At 35.6% G+C, this 20,202-nt stretch overlaps 1 long non-coding RNA gene across 1 annotated transcript in view; it reads left to right on the plus strand.

Moving 5' to 3' along the window:
• Positions 1 to 19,498, plus strand: part of LOC122222471 — a 49,063-nt gene extending 29,565 nt beyond the window's left edge. The window contains exons 2-3 of the long non-coding RNA XR_006203771.1: positions 3,794 to 3,888; positions 19,077 to 19,498. This is a non-coding gene — a long non-coding RNA (uncharacterized LOC122222471). The remainder of the gene's footprint in view (positions 1 to 3,793; positions 3,889 to 19,076) is intronic.
• Positions 19,499 to 20,202: the final 704 nt, after the last annotated feature.

Here is a 20,202-nt window from a genome sequence, read left to right on the forward strand (position 1 = left end):
GTGGAAAAAGCAATTTTGACACCCAGTGTAGAAAGAAAGGAAGGAAGAACAAAGGAAAAAAGGTGCTAGGAAAGGAAGGAAGAAGGGAGGAAAGAAAGAAGGCAGGGAGAGCAGCAGGAAGAAAGGATAGAAGGAGGGAAGGGAAATCTAGACGTGAAATATAACAGGAATGGGCTAACTTCCAAAAGATAAGGCCACATAGGCTGAAATCCTATTTGGGCTCTGATTTTAGAGGAATTCTGCCCATACCTAGAGGGACTTTTGACTAAAACCTGTGAAATCTAATATTCTGTTATGAATGTTTAATGATATCAGGAGTTTTATCAATGTATTCAAGGTCAAGAAATGTTTCTTTTAAAAATATAAGGATATGAATCCTCCTTTGTCAAACTCATTAACAGAAAATGATATCTTTATTATTTGCCAGTGGATTCCAATCAATTATTATCTAATGCAAAAATAATCCTAGGAGCTAAGATTAAATATTATTTAAATCATGGAACCAAGCCCTATAGTCAGACATGACCTCAATAATGCAAATGTATTTGTGAATAGCTGGGAAGACAAATTCATTTACAAAAACAGACAGTGTCAGGAGAAGATTAAAATATATATGCACCACATAGATGAAATAATTGTAATCAGGACAGTGGAATTACCACAATTGGAGAATTTCACTGAATAGCTGAATTTCATGTATAACACAATCAAATTTTCTGCCTCATTCAGTCTCACCAGTGTTCATTTCCTAGATGTTCTGATTAACTTAAACTGTGGTTAATTGAACACGGAAATTTCCAGAAAACTATAGACAAGAACAATTTTCTATGGACAATTTCTACCTATACTTGTAAGACTTAGAGGCCATATAGATAGAATGAGATAGGCGAGATGAATTATATTTTTACTAAATGTCTGTCTGGAACTAAGAGATTTTATTTGTGAGGATGTAAAGGAAGGAGCTATAAAAATACTAAGGTTAAAGCATTTATTTGAAAAGAGGAATATAAATAGTTATGAATGAATTTCATTGTTCATTGGTAGAAAATATTTTAGACAATTTCAAAGTTGCAGTCTTAAACTGAGCTTGCATTCATATGTTATTTTATAAAGGGAATTTGCCATTCAAGTGCACTTTAAAAGCTAGTCATTCTTGGGGCGCCCGGGTGGCTCAGCCAGTTAAATGTCCGACTTCGGCTAAGGTCACTATCTCACAGTCCATGAGTTCAAGCCCTGTGTTGGGCTCTGTGCTGACGGCTGGTAGTCTGGAGCCTGCTTTGGATTCTGTGTCTCCCTCTCTCTCTCTGTTCCTCCCCTGTTCACACTCTGTCTCTGTCTCTCTCTCAAAATTAAAGATTAAAAAAAATTTAAAGCTAGTCATTCTTTTCATTATGCTAAATTAGAAAATTTCAGTAAAAGGCTTTACATGGGTTAAAATTAGGAGTATGTTTAAAAACAACTATCCTTACTTGGACACTTGTAGATTTATTGACTCTTAGTTTTCACATCTAGATGAATAATTAAAAAACACTGCTTACCTTAATCTGTACATTTCTCCATTATACCCTATGTCCCCACTCCTTTAACTAAATTGCTCAGCAGTTCTGCATTGCTGCCAGTAGTCATCAGACAATATGTTCAGAATATAAACAACTGGAAGATGATATTTTCATAGTATTGGTATTTAATGTTGATGAAATTGATATCATAGGACAAGCCATTTCTTCAGGTGACCTCGCATCTTACTTTGACCAGAATGTGGGACTAGTCCCAGTTATCTCACTCTATTACTAGAGCAATGTATTGGTAGTCATAGACTCACAGGGCTTAAAGGTCTATTAATTAAAGCTATCTTAAAGATGAATTCACCCAATCTTGAGTCTACGTAATGTCTACCAACCCTTGGTTACTATTATCATTTTAGTGCTGATGTTACTAATGTAAACATTTATCAGTATTTGTTATAGCATGCCCACATATGTTATCTTTTAATTCTTGTGACCATGAGCCATTGGCATGTTTTCCTGATTGGATTCAATCATCACTAGACACTCAAGAAAATCTGAATTGTTGAGACACGGTTTGTGAGAACAGTCTGAGATCTGCCAGTATTATTGATAAGAGAGAACAGCAGCAAGATAAGAGATAGGACATTAAAGGTTGATAAGCCTTGATATTTACATCTGAAATAATTCTATAAAAGACATGAAAATATCAAATGTTAGAACTGGAAAGGGGCACCTGAGTGGCTCAGTCAGTTAAGCATCTGACTTCGGCTCAGGTCATGATCTCACGGTTCGTGAGTTTGAACTCCACATCGGGCTCTGTGCTGACAGCTCAGAGCCTGGAGCCTGCTTCAGATTCTGTGTCTCCCTCTCTCTCTGCCCCTTTCTCACTCATGCTCTGTCTCTCTCTCAAAAATAAATAAAACACACACACACAAAGAAAGAAAAAGAAAAAAAAAAGAACTGGAAGTAACCTTGATCTGTCCAGGCTGATACTCTTATTGTACACGTAAGGAGCCACAGTGGATCACTGACTACTCCAAGATCACACAGCTAGTGAAGGAATATTCTCTGGGATACCAAGTCAAAAGCAGCATGGCTGGAAGTGGAGGGAGTAGAGAGCAGATGGAATAGTTCATAAGACTATGTTAAGACTGTGATGAAAGGACAGTGGAGGAAGCAGTGAAAAAGCAAGAATATGTGATGCTTGGAGAAGGTAGTCAAAGGGTAGTGTCTTTTTTATGTACACACTCCCACTACATCAAGCACAGCTGTCCCGCCCCAATGTTAGAATATAGAACAAACTACATGTTTTTCTGAAATCCTGTGGTCTTTCTGTCTCTACTACCTCTTTAAGTGACTCAACAGTTGTGTGTGTGTGTGTGTGTGTGTGTGTGTCTGTGTGTGTGTGTGTGAATGCATGTGATTATTTCCATTTTGACCATTACCTTCATTTATTTACCCCCAGCATAACATAATTACAACAGATTGAGAGTTAACAAAAAATAAAAAAGAAAGAAAGAAATCCTGCAATATATGACAACTTGGATGAACCTTGAGGGTATTGTGCTAAGTACAATAAGCCAGTCACAGAACACTAGTGTTTCTTGACTTGATTGAATCATGTAAACATGATTCTACTTATGTAAGTCATCTAAAATAGTCAAACTCATAGAAGCAGAGAATTGAATGGTGGTTTCCAGGAACTGGGGGGAAGGTGGGTGGAAATGGGGAACTGCTAATCAACAGGTATAAAGTTCTAGGGGTGCCTGGATGGCTCAGTCGGATAAGCGTCTGACTTCTGCTCAGGTCTTGATCTCATGGTTCGTGAGTTTGAGCCCCGCATCAGGCTCTTTGCTGACAGCACAGAGCCTTGCTTTGGATCCTCTGCCTCCCTCTCTCTCTGCCCCTCCCACCACCTCAAAACTAAACAAACATTAAAAAAAAGTTATAAAGTTTTAGTCATGCAAGATGAGTAAATTCTAGAGTTCTGTGTTTATAATTTACAATACTGTATTAAACACTTAAAAAATCTGTTTAAGAGGGTAGGTCTTATGTTAAGTGTTCTTATCACAATAAAATCATACATAAATAAACCAATCCCTTGCTTCTAATCTCAAAAAGCATTTATTTAAATTTAAGAATGAGTCAAAAAGAAAGACAGTTACCACAATTATTTAAAGAAAACTTGAAATGTTATAGGTACTTTACTGATTACCTGTCCCTTAAGTATAATGAAATAATTAGACAAGTATTTCCTATTTATTTTTCCTTTTTGATTTTTGTAGAAATTAATAGAATCTTTGAATATCTGGTACCGGAAGATAATGAAACTAGTGATTTGGAGCAGTAGAAGAACTCACGGGATGAAGTTTCACATTTGGTGAGGCAAATAGAGTTTTTATAGGACTTACTGCCTTTGAAAACTCTTGAAAATTTGCTTAGTGGTTGGTGACTCCTGAAACATATCAAACCTTGAAAAGCTATCAGTGAACAGGATGAGAAATTCTCTTTCAAATGCAGTTAGAGGCACTGTAAAAATGAGCAATTCTAAACCTATTGCACAATCAAAATTGCTCAAAGGAACTACCATCCCAAAAGGTTTGCATGTTTCTCTTATCAGTCAACCAAGATGAACGGTAAATTCAAGAAGTCTTATTATTATTGCTTTATCAATCTATCTGTTCCTCCATCTATTGTTCATGTATCCATCCAGTGTCTGTGGCATGCCTGACTTAATGCTAGGTGGTATGCTAAAGTATTTTAGGTACTGTAGAGCAACAGCATGCTCACAAATTTCCTTTGACTTTAGACTAAGTTCTTGATGCCTTTTCAGTAAAATATGCCACAGAGAATGTAATGACTAAACATAATCCTTCCAAAACAAAGCAGAATATGTGTGAATTATTAAGTCTTGGCTGTGTCTGAAGTTTTAGTTCTAAATGTTATAAATTGTTTTCATTTTAATGCAAGTAATACATTAATCCATTTAATTTGTTAACAATTCAAATATTCCTGGCAAAGCAAAAGTACTGTTTCCCAGCCCAAGTGTTTGATGTGTGTCCTTATAAATGGAAATGTATACATTTCCATAGTTTTTATGTCAGTAGACTCGTATGCATTGTTCTGCATCCAGCTTTTTGCACTTCATACATCTAGCGGATAATTCATTGCAGTCATCTGGAAAATCTCTCTGTAGCTACTAGGGAATGCATGTTTATCATTGGTTTAATAGTCACTTTCATGTGTCAGGCAGAAAGAGAAACTATAATATTCATCTTGTCTAATAGTTAATGTTGTGAGGCAATTGTGGAGGGATGGCCAATTTTCTGGTGGTTTTCTTTCTAAATTTATGCCCTTCTACTGAAGAGTTGAAGAGTTAACATAGACAAAAATGTAAACACTGTTGCCTGTACAAGAAGGTTAAAATTGCAGTTTGCATGGTATAGTTACCATTGGGGAAAATACCATCTCAACTTTATAGTGTCTGACAAGTCGGGGTAGGATGGGCAGTTCATATCTTCTGGCTATAAATTCTAAGGTGATTGACAAGGGCTATACTGTATTCTCTATGTGGAATATAATGAGTTTCATTGTTGATTAGCTTTGTGGCTGAGAGGTTAAACTCTTACATGTTAGAACAAGTGCTTCAGTAACCAAGACCATTTGAAATCCAACAATGCTGAATGCAAAGGTATTTTAATAGTTTTCTCCTTTTTGCAGGATGATTAATCCTATTATGATTTCACCAATATATTTTATATTGAAATCTTCGTCATTTTCTAATACATTACAAAGAATGGAAGAAGCTAGCTGGTCTATTTCTTTCTGTTGTGTTAGCTCTCTTGGCTTCTTTGTACTCTGGTGAAAAGATGTCGATACATAACTTCTAGATGCCATGATTAATTGTGTCATTATAAATGGTTTATTCTAAATGGCCTCCAGAACCACAGGTTAAAGTATACAATTTCATTCACAAAGAAGACTAAAGAAACTTTAACTTCTGCATCAAATGCTTGGAGTTTGTTAACTCTGCCAGTTGTGTTCAGTCCTGGGTAGAATGTGGTCTCATTATGCAACTGTACTACCAAATCCTAGCTTCTCAATGTTAGCCAGAACTGCCTTCTTCCTCAGGGGCCTAAATCTCCTCCCAGAACCTAGGGGAGTGTAAACAAATCCCTTTCTGCCAGGGTTACATGAAAAGCCAAGTCATCATCCAACACAATAAAATAAGCTTGTGAAAGAAAGAACCAATCAAACCTCTTTGATTCTAAGACTTAGGGAAAGCACTTATAAAACCTCATAGTCTGCCCATCAGAGGGGAAAAAAGGCTCCCATTAAATGGGAAGAGTACTCATTTTAAGCACTCTAAAATGTTAAGATTTTTAAAATACAGTGCTTAACATTCTGTAGAGCTACAACAAAGAATATGCTAACCTTAGTATTTACATGCCAAGCTTCTGCCAAGCCATTTCATAATGTACCTTTAAAAAATTTCAAGCTTTCTCACAAAAAAAGATACCGCCTCCCTCCCCTGCTGATGGCTGGCATGTTCCCAGGCAATGTATTATATAATTTTGAAGTTCCAGTGAGGCTGGTAGCTTGAAGGTAAAGCTCCTGCCAATAATATTGTTTTACACGATGCTCAGAACTGTTACTGCTGAATGGTTTATTTTCTATCATGATATTTTCTCTGTATGACTTAGGTTGATTAGACCACTTTTTTGTCAGGCCAGTTTCATGTACATTGTCTATATTCTGGAAAGTGGAATTAACCACCTGTTGCTTCCGTTTCTGTTATTCTTACCCTTACAAAAGGATGTCCCTGCTTTAATAAACCATCATGTTCTTACATTCCTTCCATTATAACCTATTATTGGCTTAATTAAGCTATTGATCTGATAATTAATTAATTTCTACGTTTTACATGGCTGCAGAAATTCTTTGTTATTACCCTAATAATATGTTAGAAGTAGAGTGTTTCCCAAAACAGGTATAGATAGCATAACATAACAGGTATACATAGAGCCCTGTCCACTGGGGTGCAATAATATTACCAGAAACTCAAAGATTAAAAAAAAATAAAGACAGAAGATTTTACGAACAGCTTAGGACTATAGTAGAAAAAAATACAAGTACCATAATTGTATTAGAATGATGAAACTTCGGTGCTAAAACAGGGACCTATGAGACTGTCTAGTTGACTCCTAATTTTACACATGAAGAAACATGAGGCACAGAGAGGTAAGAAATCTGTCCCAAATCACATAACTGGATCAGTAGTAGAGGGGACTGAACCTGTCATTTGATTCAGTCAGAGAGCTTTTAATTTTACATACGAAATCTGGAATGCACCATTTCAAAACTCAGCTGTGAGGCAAACATAGTACATTTTAAATATTTTTTGAATTTTTAAATCTATGGGTAATGTGTCCTAAATATATAATTGTAGTATAAGATTAAAATAGTACTCAAAGATCTATTTATGTCGATTGCATAAATGATACAGTTTAAAAACATTTATGAATATGTATTACCATTATTAATGGTGTCTTAGATCTCTAATGAGTATTGTGTGTGTGCGTGTGTGTGTGTGTGTGTAAGTACACAAATTCCTTTGTGTGAAAGAGGTGCAAATGGATTCAGGTACAATCAGAATCTCACAAACTCTTTTGTCTATTTCTGGCATCTGCTTTGACCAGAATAGCTTTTTGAAGTTTAGAAGTGTTTGCTCTCTTTTTCTAGTTGGTTATTATATATTCAATGACAATTTAAAGTGAAGTAGGAATGTGGAACAGGTTAATTTATTTGTCCTATCATCTTTCCTCCTATAGATCTGATTGGGTTTGAAAGAGCAATAAATTGCACCCTTTGCCCTCCCAGGTTCTGTACAAAATAAATAAAATAGAAGAACCAGATGGGAGAGAAAAAGTGGCCAGGAGCATTACAGTTGGCAGAGCTCTATGCCCATGGAAGGAAACATAAAGCTCTTGGAAAAGCATCCCCACTTCTCCACTTATTGACCTCCTACCATGGTCCAGGCATTATGCAAGGACTGAAAATACAACACTAAGTAAAACACAGTCCTTGCCCTTTGTGAGCCCCTAGACTAGTGGATGAATTGGATTTATAACAAAGATTTATGGTATAATATATTAACTGCTGTCATAGAAGTATGCCAGAAATCTAGGACCATAAAGTCTAGAATGTTGAACTATGCCTGGAAATGATACTGTGTATGCTGGGCAATAGGACATGTATTTTGAGATGCTCAGGTTTATGTTTATGTTTTGAAAATGCTAGAGATTTTCTGATGCTGGGAGGGTATTATTTATGCTTATTTCATTTTATAAGTGTGAATCTTTTTGTTGTTGTTTGCAAATAGAAGGTGTGTAATACATATTAAATGACTAATAGTTTAAATTCAAATGCATTTCTCAATAGCAACAGGGAAAGAATAGCCTCAGTTCAATATTCTGAACAGACACCAATTAGTCTAACAATTGGTTCAGCCAATTCCTTTTAGATTTTCATTTGCTCATTGGAGTTGATGAAGCTAGACATTAATTTTGACACCCTTTAAATACACCCTGATTCTAAAATATTATGTACTATATTTTTAAACATTTTTTTGCTTTAAATTATAAATTGTTAGGTCTCAAAATTAATATTTTTAGTATTCTGTTCACAATGTGGTGCCTGGCATATTATATGTAACTAGTATATTTTGATAATAACACCAAGTTTAATAAACTGGAAAGAAACCCTTTGGAATCAGAAACCTTTACCATATTTGAAGTGAGAGGAAGGAGATTGCCTTGGGATCCTGGATTGAAATTTTGATACCAGCTGTCTTTTCCCAGGTTGTCCACTGTGTTGTGGCTTTGGGAATTAGAAAGGGGAAGATGGCCTATTTGATAGGTTGTCGGGCAGTTCTTTCTGAGGGTCCTGTGGTTGTGAGTTTGTGTTTGTGGTTGTGATTTTCCTAGATCTTGAGTGGTTGTCACAGCATCATTGACTGTTGCCAGTGTCCAAAGCACTGAGTTGGGGCTATGAAGAGACATTTGGCTAATATGTTATTCTCTAAAAGTTTATTTAACCTTCTGTGTAGTTAAAATACCACATATTTCCAACCAAATAGTTTTCTGGTACTATAATCTTTGTAATAATTGTATTTTCAACTACATAAGTAAATAGGCTGTGACAGGCTAGCCTAGGAACCTAACCACTGGTTATAGTATTGTTTCTATGGAAATACAGATTTTTGAGTTCCACATAATAGCTTAATAAATGAACTTTGGGAATACAACCTTTTCATAGGTTAAGGATTTCCTGTGTTTGCATTTTCATTATTTCTTTTTACTTTCTTTCCTCTTATCTCTCTCCAGTGCTGAGGTCTAATGGTGATAGAGTGTGATTATAAACACACTACCTAGCTGCCCTTCTTTTCAGGTGACAGGTACTAAAATAGTAGTTTTAAAATAGACTATACTAGGAAATAGAGATGATAATAGCTACACATTTCCTACTTTTCAGCAATGATAGAAAAATAATTGAGGCGATATTTGTGAATACTAAGAAGAAATGTGCTATATAGAAATCTGAATGTCATTATTCTCCCATATGCTGTATGAGGAAGAAACATGTAAACACCATTATTGTTCATCTTACTCCTTTTATGCCAGACTGAGTGACCTTTCAGAGTCCTTTATTATGAACAATCTAATGGACATTTCTCAAATACCTATGGATGGTAGTTCCTATAATGCCACTGCTTTCGCTCATGAAATGTGTATGATATGACTAACCAAACCTCAGTATGATTTTTATTTGTAAACTTAACGATATGAAAAAATCAGGCAAGCAAAATGCATTCCTGGACAAAGAGCTGGTGAAAGCAAAAAGTTCACTATCAGGATGGCTAGGTGGTGGGGAGGGGATGCACAGAGAATGCTACAAGAGAACTTTCTCCATCAGTAAACTCCCAACACGCATACCTAGGGAATATTAACATGTGAGTTATTTAACATGTTCCATCTGCCTTGTTCTTCCTCTCCAACTAGATGCAGTAGCAAAGCTCTGGCAGAGGCTAGCAAGGAGAAAAATAAAAGCTGAAAGTTCTAATCAAAACTCTAATCAGAAAGATGACAACTGGTGAAGATTATTAAATTTTCTTCGCTCCCTTGATGAATTTAATAAAGAACTAATCAAAGATCATTAGAAGGCTTTTGTGCCTGGCTTGCATTGTAACTGGATTGCAATCTGAATTTGTGTTTTAGTGGGTTTCCAGGGTTGGATTGGACATGTAAATATATTTAAAACTATAGATGGTTAGATATTTTTTAGTATTTTTAGTTAATGTACTAACCCATGAAAATGTATAAGCTATTTATTGTGCTCATCTACTCTGACAACTAAAAATATAGAGGATTTTGATTTTGATCTTTAGTAATTAGAATTTAAAAAAATTTGTATTAGAGTCTAGCTCAAAAATTTCTAATGATCTTTGATTAGTTCTTTTCTTAAATTAACAAGAAAATAAAAAATGGTATCATTTAATTTCCAGGCATAAAAATATGTAAATAACTCTGTAACTACCAGAGCCACTAGAAATTTATAGAAAATTATGGTAATATCTGAAGAGGTTTTTCACTCCCCCTGCCAATTCCGAACATTTGCTTAATGTTCCTTGTTTTCAAATGATCTCCCCATAGCCTTCCAACTACATTTTAAGCACTTACATTTTAAGTACTGCATTTATCATGTCTCATAAAGTATGTATTTATGACATCTGTATTCTTTATTTATGACATCTGTACTCCATTCATTTCTGGTGCTTGGTTTTTTATACCTCAGTATCTGATTGGTCTAATGCAGTCTCCTCCCCACCCCCAACACATTAACCCAATAACTTAGGATTCCAGACAATTCTTATGTTCTCCTATCCCAAAGAGCCTCCTCATTTTGTCTTAGTAGCAGAATACTTCTATGTTCATCATCAAATAATTGGTTCTCATTAATATAAAAAAATCTTGAGATTTGCTTTGAGTATGATTATATCCTTAATAAAGTAGTTCTTAGGATTCTACCTATCTTTTTGCCAGAATAGAAAAATTATTCTGGAGTTACCAGGATGAATAAAGGAAACAAAAAAATAGTGGATGCTTTAAAAAATGAAATGAAAATATTAAACTCTTATAGCAGGCCCTTTTATTAGATTCTACAGATAGACTGATACATGGTGTGCTTTCTATTTAAAGCAAAATTAGGTATTTATAAAAGATATAACTGTAAGTACACATTACCGGGATATCTGTTTCTGTACTAGCTAGTTCCTATGTTTCTTTTTATGTGAGTTAAAATAATTCTTGAGTATTTCAAGGTTATAGAAGAATTTTCAAAAATGTACTGAGAATAAAAGTATAAAACTCTATACACATTAGATGAGTCACTCTTTTACTAAGTATTTATGGAAGCAATCAGTAATTTAACTCTGATTTATAGCTCTATTCTATTGACCAAAGGAAGTAGATGGGTACTGTGAAACTGGAGTCTGAACTTTTTATATTCAATGTTAAGTTAAATTAAATAAAGTAGCAGTTTCCCAGACAAGACTAGAAAAGCAATACCTTAATTTTAAAAACTTTCCGGCTACCTTTTGGCCTCATTCTGATTATAAGGGCTAGATATTAAGGTGGTTTTTTTTAATGGTTATTTTTGAGAGAGAGAGCAGGGGGAGGGGCAGAGAGAGAGGGAGAGAGATCCAAAGCAGACTTTGTGCTGACAACAGACAGCCTGAGGCAGGGCTTAAACTCACCAACTACAAGATCATGACCTGAGCTGAAGTCAGACACTTAACTGAATGAGCCACCCAGGTGCCCCAAGACAGTTAATTCTTAGGTAGAGGTAATTTGGAATTGAAAGTCTGCAGGCACTTCAGTTGCATCATCAGCTCTATCTTTACCATGGTCTTGAGGAAATTTGTCCAATTCTTCATAGTTCAGCTCCCCATCTTATTTACTATTTCTGTTGTTCTTTCTCTTGTAGATCCAAGTTTGTCTTTCAGGGAGTGCAGCTGGGCTGGAAAGAAATCCTCTCAGCTTCCATTCTCTAGCAAATGTTTTTATTTAATTTTTGCTTGCAAAAGCTATTTTTGTTGGATATAAAATTCTGGGTTGATGGGGATTTTTTTCTTTCAGCACTTTAAAGAAGTCATTTCATTGTCTCTGGCCTCCATTGTCTGTGATGAGAAGTCAGTGATAATTCTTATTCTTGTTCTCCTATAGAGAAAGTGCCTTTATTTCTCTCTGGTTGCTTTCAAGACTCTGTCTTTATCTTTGGTTATCAGATGTTTGGCTATGAAGGGCCTTGGTCTGGTTTTCTTTATATCCTATGTGGATTCACTGAATTCTTGTATCTATAATTCAGTATTTTTCTGACCCCTGGGAGTTTGGAGTCATTATTGCTTCAAATTATTTTTGTCCCTATATTATTCTCTTCTTCTGGCACTCAATTACTCTCTTGCTAGGCTGACTGATCCTCTCACAGGTCTCTGAGGTTTTTTAGATTTATTTTTTAATCTTCATTTTTTTAATAGACTTTATTTTTTTAGAGCAGTTTTAGGTTCATAGCAAAAACCAGAAGGTAAAGAGACTTCCCATATACTCTCTACTCTCACATTGTCAACATTGCCCTTCAGAGTGGTACACTTGTTACAATTGATGAACCTATATTGATACATCATTATCACCCAAAGTCCAAAGTTTACATTATGATTCACTCTTGTGTTATTCCTTCTGTGGGTTTGGACAAATTTATAATAACACATATCCATGCTTATAGTATCATACAGAGTTGTTTCACTGCCTTCCAAATCCTCTGTGCTCTGTTTATTCATCCCTCATTCCATCCTAATCCCTGGTAGCCACTGATCTTTTTACTGTCTTTTTGTTCTGCTTTATCCAGAATGTCATATAGTTGGAATCATACAGTGTATGTAAGCTTTTCAGATTAGCTTTTTTCACTTAGTAATATGCATTTATGTTTCTTACCTCTGTGTCTTTTCAAGGCCTGATAGCTCATTTCTTTTTAGCGCTGGATGATATTTCATTGTCTGGATGCATCACAGTCTATTCATTCACCTACTGAAGGACATCTTGGTTCCTTCCAAGTTTTGGCAATTGTGAATAAAACTCATATAAAAACTCATATAAACAGCTATTTGTGTGTATGTAAGTTTTCAACTCCTTTGGATAAATACCAAGGAGCACAGTTTCTGGATCATGTGGTTAAGAATATGTTTCATTTTGTTAGAAACTGCCAAACTGCCTTCCAAAGTTACTGTACCATTTTGCATTCCTACCATCAGTGAATAAAAGTTCCTATTACTCCACATCTTTGTCAGCATTTGGTGTTGTCAATGTTCTGGATTTTGGCTATTCCAATAATAGGTGCATAGTGATACCTCATTATTGTCTAATGTTTGTTTTTCTTCAATCTTTTTTCTTTCTATTCTTTGGGTTAATTTCTATTGGCTTGTGTCAGTTCACTCTTCACTCTGCTAACTCTGACCTGCTGTTAAGCCCATCAGTTTTTATTTCAGTTATTGTACTTTTTAGGTCTGGAATTTTTGTTTGATTGACTGTATTTATAGTCTTCATTTCCTGCTGAGATTTCCTGTTTGAGCTCTCAATTAAGATAGAATTTTTCTTTGAATCCTTTTAACATAATTTCCTTTAATTATTTGTATGCCTAGTGAATTTTTATTAAATATTAAACTTTGTGGATAACCGATTCTACAAATTCTAGAGTCTGTAATCTTCCTCTGAAGAAAGTTGATTCTTGTTTAAGAAGGCAGTACATTTACTGGCTGATCACTTTAACTTGTGTGATCTTGGTGTTTTGTATTGTTAGTGTATATCTGTGGAAAGCCTCAGGCACTTCCCAAACTTCTCTAACTTGGTAGTACTCACTCTTCAAACAGAGTCTTCCCCACAAGTCTTTTTGAAGTTTGGTTTTAGACTTTATTAGGGTAGGTCTAGAGTAGGTCTCTCTCTGAGGTATGTCTCATTCCTAAATGTGGACTCTGTGGTATATTAACTGAATGTCGGCAGTTTTCAATAACCTTTTTACTCTGGCAGGGCCAGGACTCTGTCATCCCCTGCCACTGCTCTTCCCCAAGCATTGCTCAACTTCTAGTATCTTGGTTCTACTTTTGACTCCATAGCAGCTGATACTAAAGGCCCAGATTGCCTTACTCTGCACATGTGCAGTCCAGCTCTCAGCCATGGATTTCAGGAGAACCCTAATAGACTTCTGGGATCCCCTCTCTGCATTGCTCCCTCTTCCACAGGTTCTAACTATTTCAGCCACTGTGAACTCTGATATCTTCCTCCTCAGCTCAACAGGACCTGCTTGCTCTGCTTAGACTCCAGATAATCTGTACCGTGGGCAGGAAGTTGTCTCCAGGCAAAGAGCTGAGCCAATTGTGCAGCTCACCTCATGCATTTCCCCTCTCTCAAGAATCACAGTTTTACATTGCTTGTTAGACAATGCCCGAAATCAGCTGACTCACATATTTTGTCCAGTTTTGGAATTGTTTTGGCTTCATCCAGTATCAATCACCCCATCATGGTTGGCAGTAGAAGTTCAAGAGTGATTTCTTGATTTCAGTCCTACCTGAAATCACATTCTGCATTGGGCAGAAACATAGGCACCATGGCATTTTCTATGCATTGTCATTACATAATCCCCACCCCAGTTGTAAAAACTTAGGTAAAAGTTCCTGTTAAATTATTTCAAACTCAGAATCATATAGGCCACGTCTGGCAGAGTGCCTGGCATAAACATGTTTTTATGAATTATTAAATTGTTTGCTAGATAGATTAGAAAGAAAGTGGAAAGAAGAACCCACTCCTTAGCATTATGACTTATCTGCCAACTTACTCTACAATCTTTGGCTTACAACTATATTTAACATGTCTTTGTTTGGAATCACTGGAGAAACCTCATTGAAAACTAAGGAAATCTAGTTCTAAATTTATATTTGTAACTTGCTTTGACTGTATGTTCTAAAAGATACTTCCTGCGATTAAGCATCATTGTTGTAGTTTTGTTACAAAATTAAACAGGTTTCCAGTTTGGCAACTGGGACGATAACTTTGGAGGGCTTTCCTAATTTCCAAAAGAGCTTTACTCCCATAATTATATTGAATTCATCCAGAAAGGAAAAAACCAATGACATGAGGAAAATCTGGGCAGCAAATAGCAGTTTGGTAGTATCAAAGAAGTAGAAGGAGTCTTTTCAATTAAGAAAATGATATAAATACATATATATATATTTATATATATATATATGTACATATACATAATGTCATGAGTGATTAGATTGTTGTTTTTCTAGAGTACAGTTTTAAGGTCTTAGTGGACCAAAATGGTATACTGATGCAATATAATTATACCTTTGAGTGATACATCAAAGATGCAATAACCATGAGCTAATGACCAGGAAGCTACAACACAAGCTGAAATGTCATTATCTAAAGAAAAACTAGCATATTACAAAAATAGTGTTTATCCACATGATTGAGTATTCCTTCTCAGTGCAAAATCTTGGGTTTGACACTTATTCCATTCAGCCTTTGACCTGGTGCCTCTGAGTTGACTTTTCCAGAACAATCTTCTCTCACACACGAGGTAGAAGTAGGATAAAAAGAAATGCATTAGTCTCAGATCACTTTTTTCCTCTTCATGCCTCTTTCATTTATGAATCCTGTTTATCTCTAGAGGAAAAAAAAATTCAGTCCTTGTGTTTTTTTCCTGGGCCATTACTAATTCACCCTGCCCCCCTCCCAGTATTTTGTACGTCACTCCTCAAAAATTTAAGATGTCTTAGATACTGAGCTGCTTGAAGAGAGAGTTTGTATTAGCTCCCTGGCCTCTGATATTTCTGCTGGAAAAAACATTTCTTCATGTTTCAAGGTAAATGTACTTTATAGATTTTTCAGAGGAATTTCTGGAACTGAGCCTAGTAGTACTTGCAAGGTGGTTCTAGATTGATGCAGCAATAGAGTGTAGGGTAGCTATGCCTACAGATACCCTGCAAAGAAATGAAGGAACAAATGACAGCATTAAAGTGAACCATGAACCAATTCAGTAAAGTCTTTGGATATTATATAAGTTCTGAAAGTATAATTACTTTCTGTTGAGCTTTTTTTCATCATTATTACATGTGAGGCTTCCTGCTTCACTGTTTTAGTTTAATGGGACAAACTGCAAGGACACAGCCTTTCCTCATTTTCTGTGCCCATTTCTCTGGTGTAGGTCACTGCCAGTAAATGTGCAAGCCTATTGTTTTTTAAGCAGTGAGAAAATGTAATATTCCATATAAAGGTTATTCATATAATCCAAAGTCCTCAACTCTATCCTTCCAAGGTCATCTTTTGTTTAATAACCATACGATAAATTGTTGGAAGTCCAATGTATTCTCCAAGTTCTCTGCTGATTCTGCGGTTGAGACTTAGTCCTCCCAATTTTTCTTGTTCCAACTCTTGCTTCTGACTATTCTTGATTTCTTCTCTTCATCTGTCCATGGCTCCTACAGGCTGCTCCAGGCGGTTCAAGTCTGCTTTGCTTCAAAATACAGACTCACTCTCACCTTCATGACAATGCTGTGGTGAGTTGCAGTGTTTTATTACATTTTTATTTTATATGCATAACACAGAGGAATTGTAGCATATTCCTCTGTGTATGTAATATAGCAGGGAATGACTTAAAACTGAGTATGGAGCAGCACTAAGGCTAAAGTTATCTAACATCTCTACCTCAAGGGCTCCTTCTTGGCAGCCCTTTCATTATGCATTTCTGGGGCATGCTCTCTGCTCTCTAGACTCTAAGAAAGCTTTTTGTTTTCAATCCCTCTTTCATGGTCTGATCCTCCTCAGCCCTGCAATGGTGGGAGGAACCCACTCCAAAATTCCTGTAACTTTATGATGCAAAGAAATTTGGCTCTCCCTTAGGCTCACCCTCTCCTGTCCAGACTCTCCTGGGGTCTAGCCTCATTCAGTTCAAAAAGCCCATTGGATGCCTCCCAAACAAAATAGAAGTTTTCTCTTCAGGAAGAATTCTACTGTTCTGCCAGAGCAACCAACAAAAATGGCTGTCAGCTTAAAAAACAAAACACAAACAACCTTTTTTTTTTTTTTTAGTTATAGCCATCATTTCTCTAAAAATAAGTTTATATAATATTTTCAATAGAGTCATTTGACAGAAGAATTAATAAAGTGATAAATAAAGATAGGGGGCCCAGTTGTCAAGAAAGGTGGTTCTGGCTGCAGCAGGAAAAGTCATATGTAGAAGAAGGGAAGGGGTTGTGATTATTCTGTCTGCCTCCCAGTGACCTCAGCCATGTGTGAAAGAGGATAGGTTAGGCAGCGACAGGTATCTAAACTGTGTGAGGGTTCTCACAGCCTGAAAAACAAAGCAATCTAAAGTTAAGTCACTGTGGAACCAGTGTCCACAAAGAGATGAAAGTTCAGTTGAGGCTAGGGAGTGTAAGAAAGAATTCCTGGTGATTTCTCATATTCCATGAAAGCAGTTGAGGCCTAGGGAGCTGAAAGGCTGCTCTCAGAGGTGGTCTCACTCCCTGTGTCACCTTAGGACTCCACTCAGAACAATGATGGTTTTAGAGGTACAGGGGAGTGGGTTTTGTGGACTGAGATTTGCCTGCATACTGTCTACATCCTCATTGTTATTGTATTAGATGCTAAAATTTATTACTTCAGTTAAAATAACTTTGTCAAGGGATTTCTTGGAATATTGGGAAAGGGAAATTTATCCTATGGCAATATTCCATTAAATAAATTGCCTGAGAAATTTATAAAAATTTGCAAGGATGCTTACACAAGGCAAATATATAAAGAATGTATGACCATAATGTCGTATGTTAATTATACTTCAATGAAAAAAAAAATATATAACTACTTTTAGGTGTAATCTCCCCACACGTTCCAACGTTGTCTTAGTAACTATGTATTTTGCATTGATTGCCTCATTTAAAAATAGTTATGAAAGGGTACCTAACAAAAGGTTTGTAAAGGGTTTTGGAATCAGAATAGGAAGATTTTTTTCCCTAGTGAGGATAGCTACTCAAAAACAGTAAAGTCAGATGCATGGTTCTTGTTTTGAATTTACTTTCTCTCACTTTTGACATCACTGACAACAAACCTTTCTTTTTATCACTTCACTTTCATACACATTGTCAGCTGAATTATTTTTCTGTATATTTCTTCAATGTAATAAACATTTTTTTAGGTTTTATAAAAGCCAATCAAAACTCTTAAAATATTTTAAAGGTCCATTTATAGCATACACGTAGCTAGTTGCCTTAATACTTTTCTGGAACATATATCACAATGTAAAATGGTATATAGATATTGCCTTTTCAGCTAGGTGGTCTTACATCAATGTAAAACCAGGCAAAGAGAAATACCCCAAACGTTTATAGTGGTAATCTTTAGGTGGTGGATTGGTAGTGATTTTTCGTTTTTCTATTGTCCTTAACTTGTTTTCCAAGTTTATTACATTGGTTCAAGTATGGAAAATAAAGCCATAAAGGCACTATAAGAAAACAGTAGTGAGAATTTTTATAATTTGTTGTTTGGTAAAGTCTTTTTTTTAATATTTGTTTTTGGGAGAGTGCAAGTGGGGGCGGGTAAGGGGAGAGGCAGAGGACCCAAAGTGGCCTCTGCGCTGACAGGCTGACAGCAGCGAGCCGATGTGGGGCTTGAACTCATGAACTGTGAGATCATGACCTGAGTTGAAGTCTGACACTCAACTGACTGAGCCACCCAGGTGCCTCTGGGAGGATCTTTCTAAGTATAATGCTAAAGTTGGAAACCATAAATGGAAAAACATATTAGAAATATCTACACTATTAAAATTCAGTATGATAAATGATCTTACAAAGTTAACATAAAATAATAACCGCTGTGGAAATATTTGCAAAATATATGACAGAAGTTAATGCAATTCATGGATATCTACTATAAATCAACAAGATGAACAACCCCAAAAGGACAGGAACAGGCTCACATAAATGACTAAAATGTATGAAAAGATATGCACCGTCACTTATACATAAATAAGTGCAAAATGAAACTCTCAAGATAGTACTTTTTACCTTTCAAATTGAGAAATACTTAAAATAATGAAAAATGTGTTGACAAAATACGGGGTAAGAGACACTCAACACATTATTGGCAGAATATAAATCGGTTCAGTTTTCATGGAGCATAGTTTGACATTATCAAAACTAAAGTATTCATAATTGACTCAGCAATCCCATGTTTATGAATGTGTCCTGTGGGGAAAGTTTAGTAAACTATCATAAGAACTGTTAGTGTTGTTCAGTATCTGAGCTCTTTTCTTTCTAGCATGAGTCTGAATTTCCATAAAGATAGAGACATGTGGCTACCTATTCCAATGGAATATGAATGGAACTGATGTAGGTCACCTTTAGGCTGAGGTGATTGTGAGTGGAGCACATTCTCTATTCTTGCTTGATTTCCTCAGCCATGGGCAGAATGCAGAGGAGGGAAGGACCAAAAGAAGAGTGGAGTTGTGAGATGAAGGAGCCTGAGTTCCTGAATGACCGTGTGGAGCAGAGCCCATCACCACTATTGCTCATCAATCCATATTAGGCTGTGATTTACACAAACAATAAGTTATTTTGTCTTAAGAAGCTGAGATGTTGAGTTGATTATTACAGCATAAAACCCTACTCAGACTGATATGTGCAATTTAATTCTGTTGAAAGATCACCATCGCAGCATTATATGTAATAGCCAGGAATTGAAAATAATCTAAATATCCATTAATAAGTTATAGAATGATATATAGAGCATAATCTCATTTTTTATAAAAATTATACATGTATAGTTTCACCAGCAGAGATAGTTGAAAAGATTTGTCAATCTGCTAATGATATCGCTATAGAGTATGGGGCAGTGGGAGATATACTCTTCTGCTAAGTATATTTTTCAATAATTTCAATGTTTTTCAGAATTTCTTATTTTTATAATAAATAAAAAATAATACTCAATTTAAAAATCATGCACATAGTTTGGTGACTTTGATTGTCTTGAGTACTTCCTGGAATAGGAAACAATAAAAACAAATAGTTAATAATTCTTATGTGTAGAAGTCAGTAATTACTGGAGGACAGCAATTGACACAAAACAAACAAAACATGATATATATCAAAAGGACAATAGTACTAATCTTAAGTGGTGAAATGATAGATAAATTTTGTTATTTTTGCTTTATTCTTTTCTGTGTTTTCCAAATATTCTGTGTTGAGAATATAATAAATTTGTAATTAAGTAGAAAGCTAAAGTATAGATGTTGCAAATGCAATTAAAAAATGAGAAAGCTTTCAAATAATACTACTCTTCTCTCTTCAAATCTCTCTTAAACCAGGAACGCATCCTCCAAAGATATGAAAGCATTAGCTTGACCTTCAGCAGTTCTTGTTATACAGTTATAATTTTCTGGCTCCCACACACTAAAATGATCTTTTAGCCCACAGTGATTGATCAGAACCTGAAATAAACAAGACCTAGCTGGGTCTTGATTCAGGAAGAAATCATTTGAATTCAGGAACCCTCTTTGCTTAATGAATCACCATAGTGTGGCTACT

This window comes from Panthera leo, chromosome B3, assembly GCF_018350215.1.
Source record: "Panthera leo isolate Ple1 chromosome B3, P.leo_Ple1_pat1.1, whole genome shotgun sequence".
Taxonomy (NCBI): domain Eukaryota; kingdom Metazoa; phylum Chordata; class Mammalia; order Carnivora; family Felidae; genus Panthera; species Panthera leo.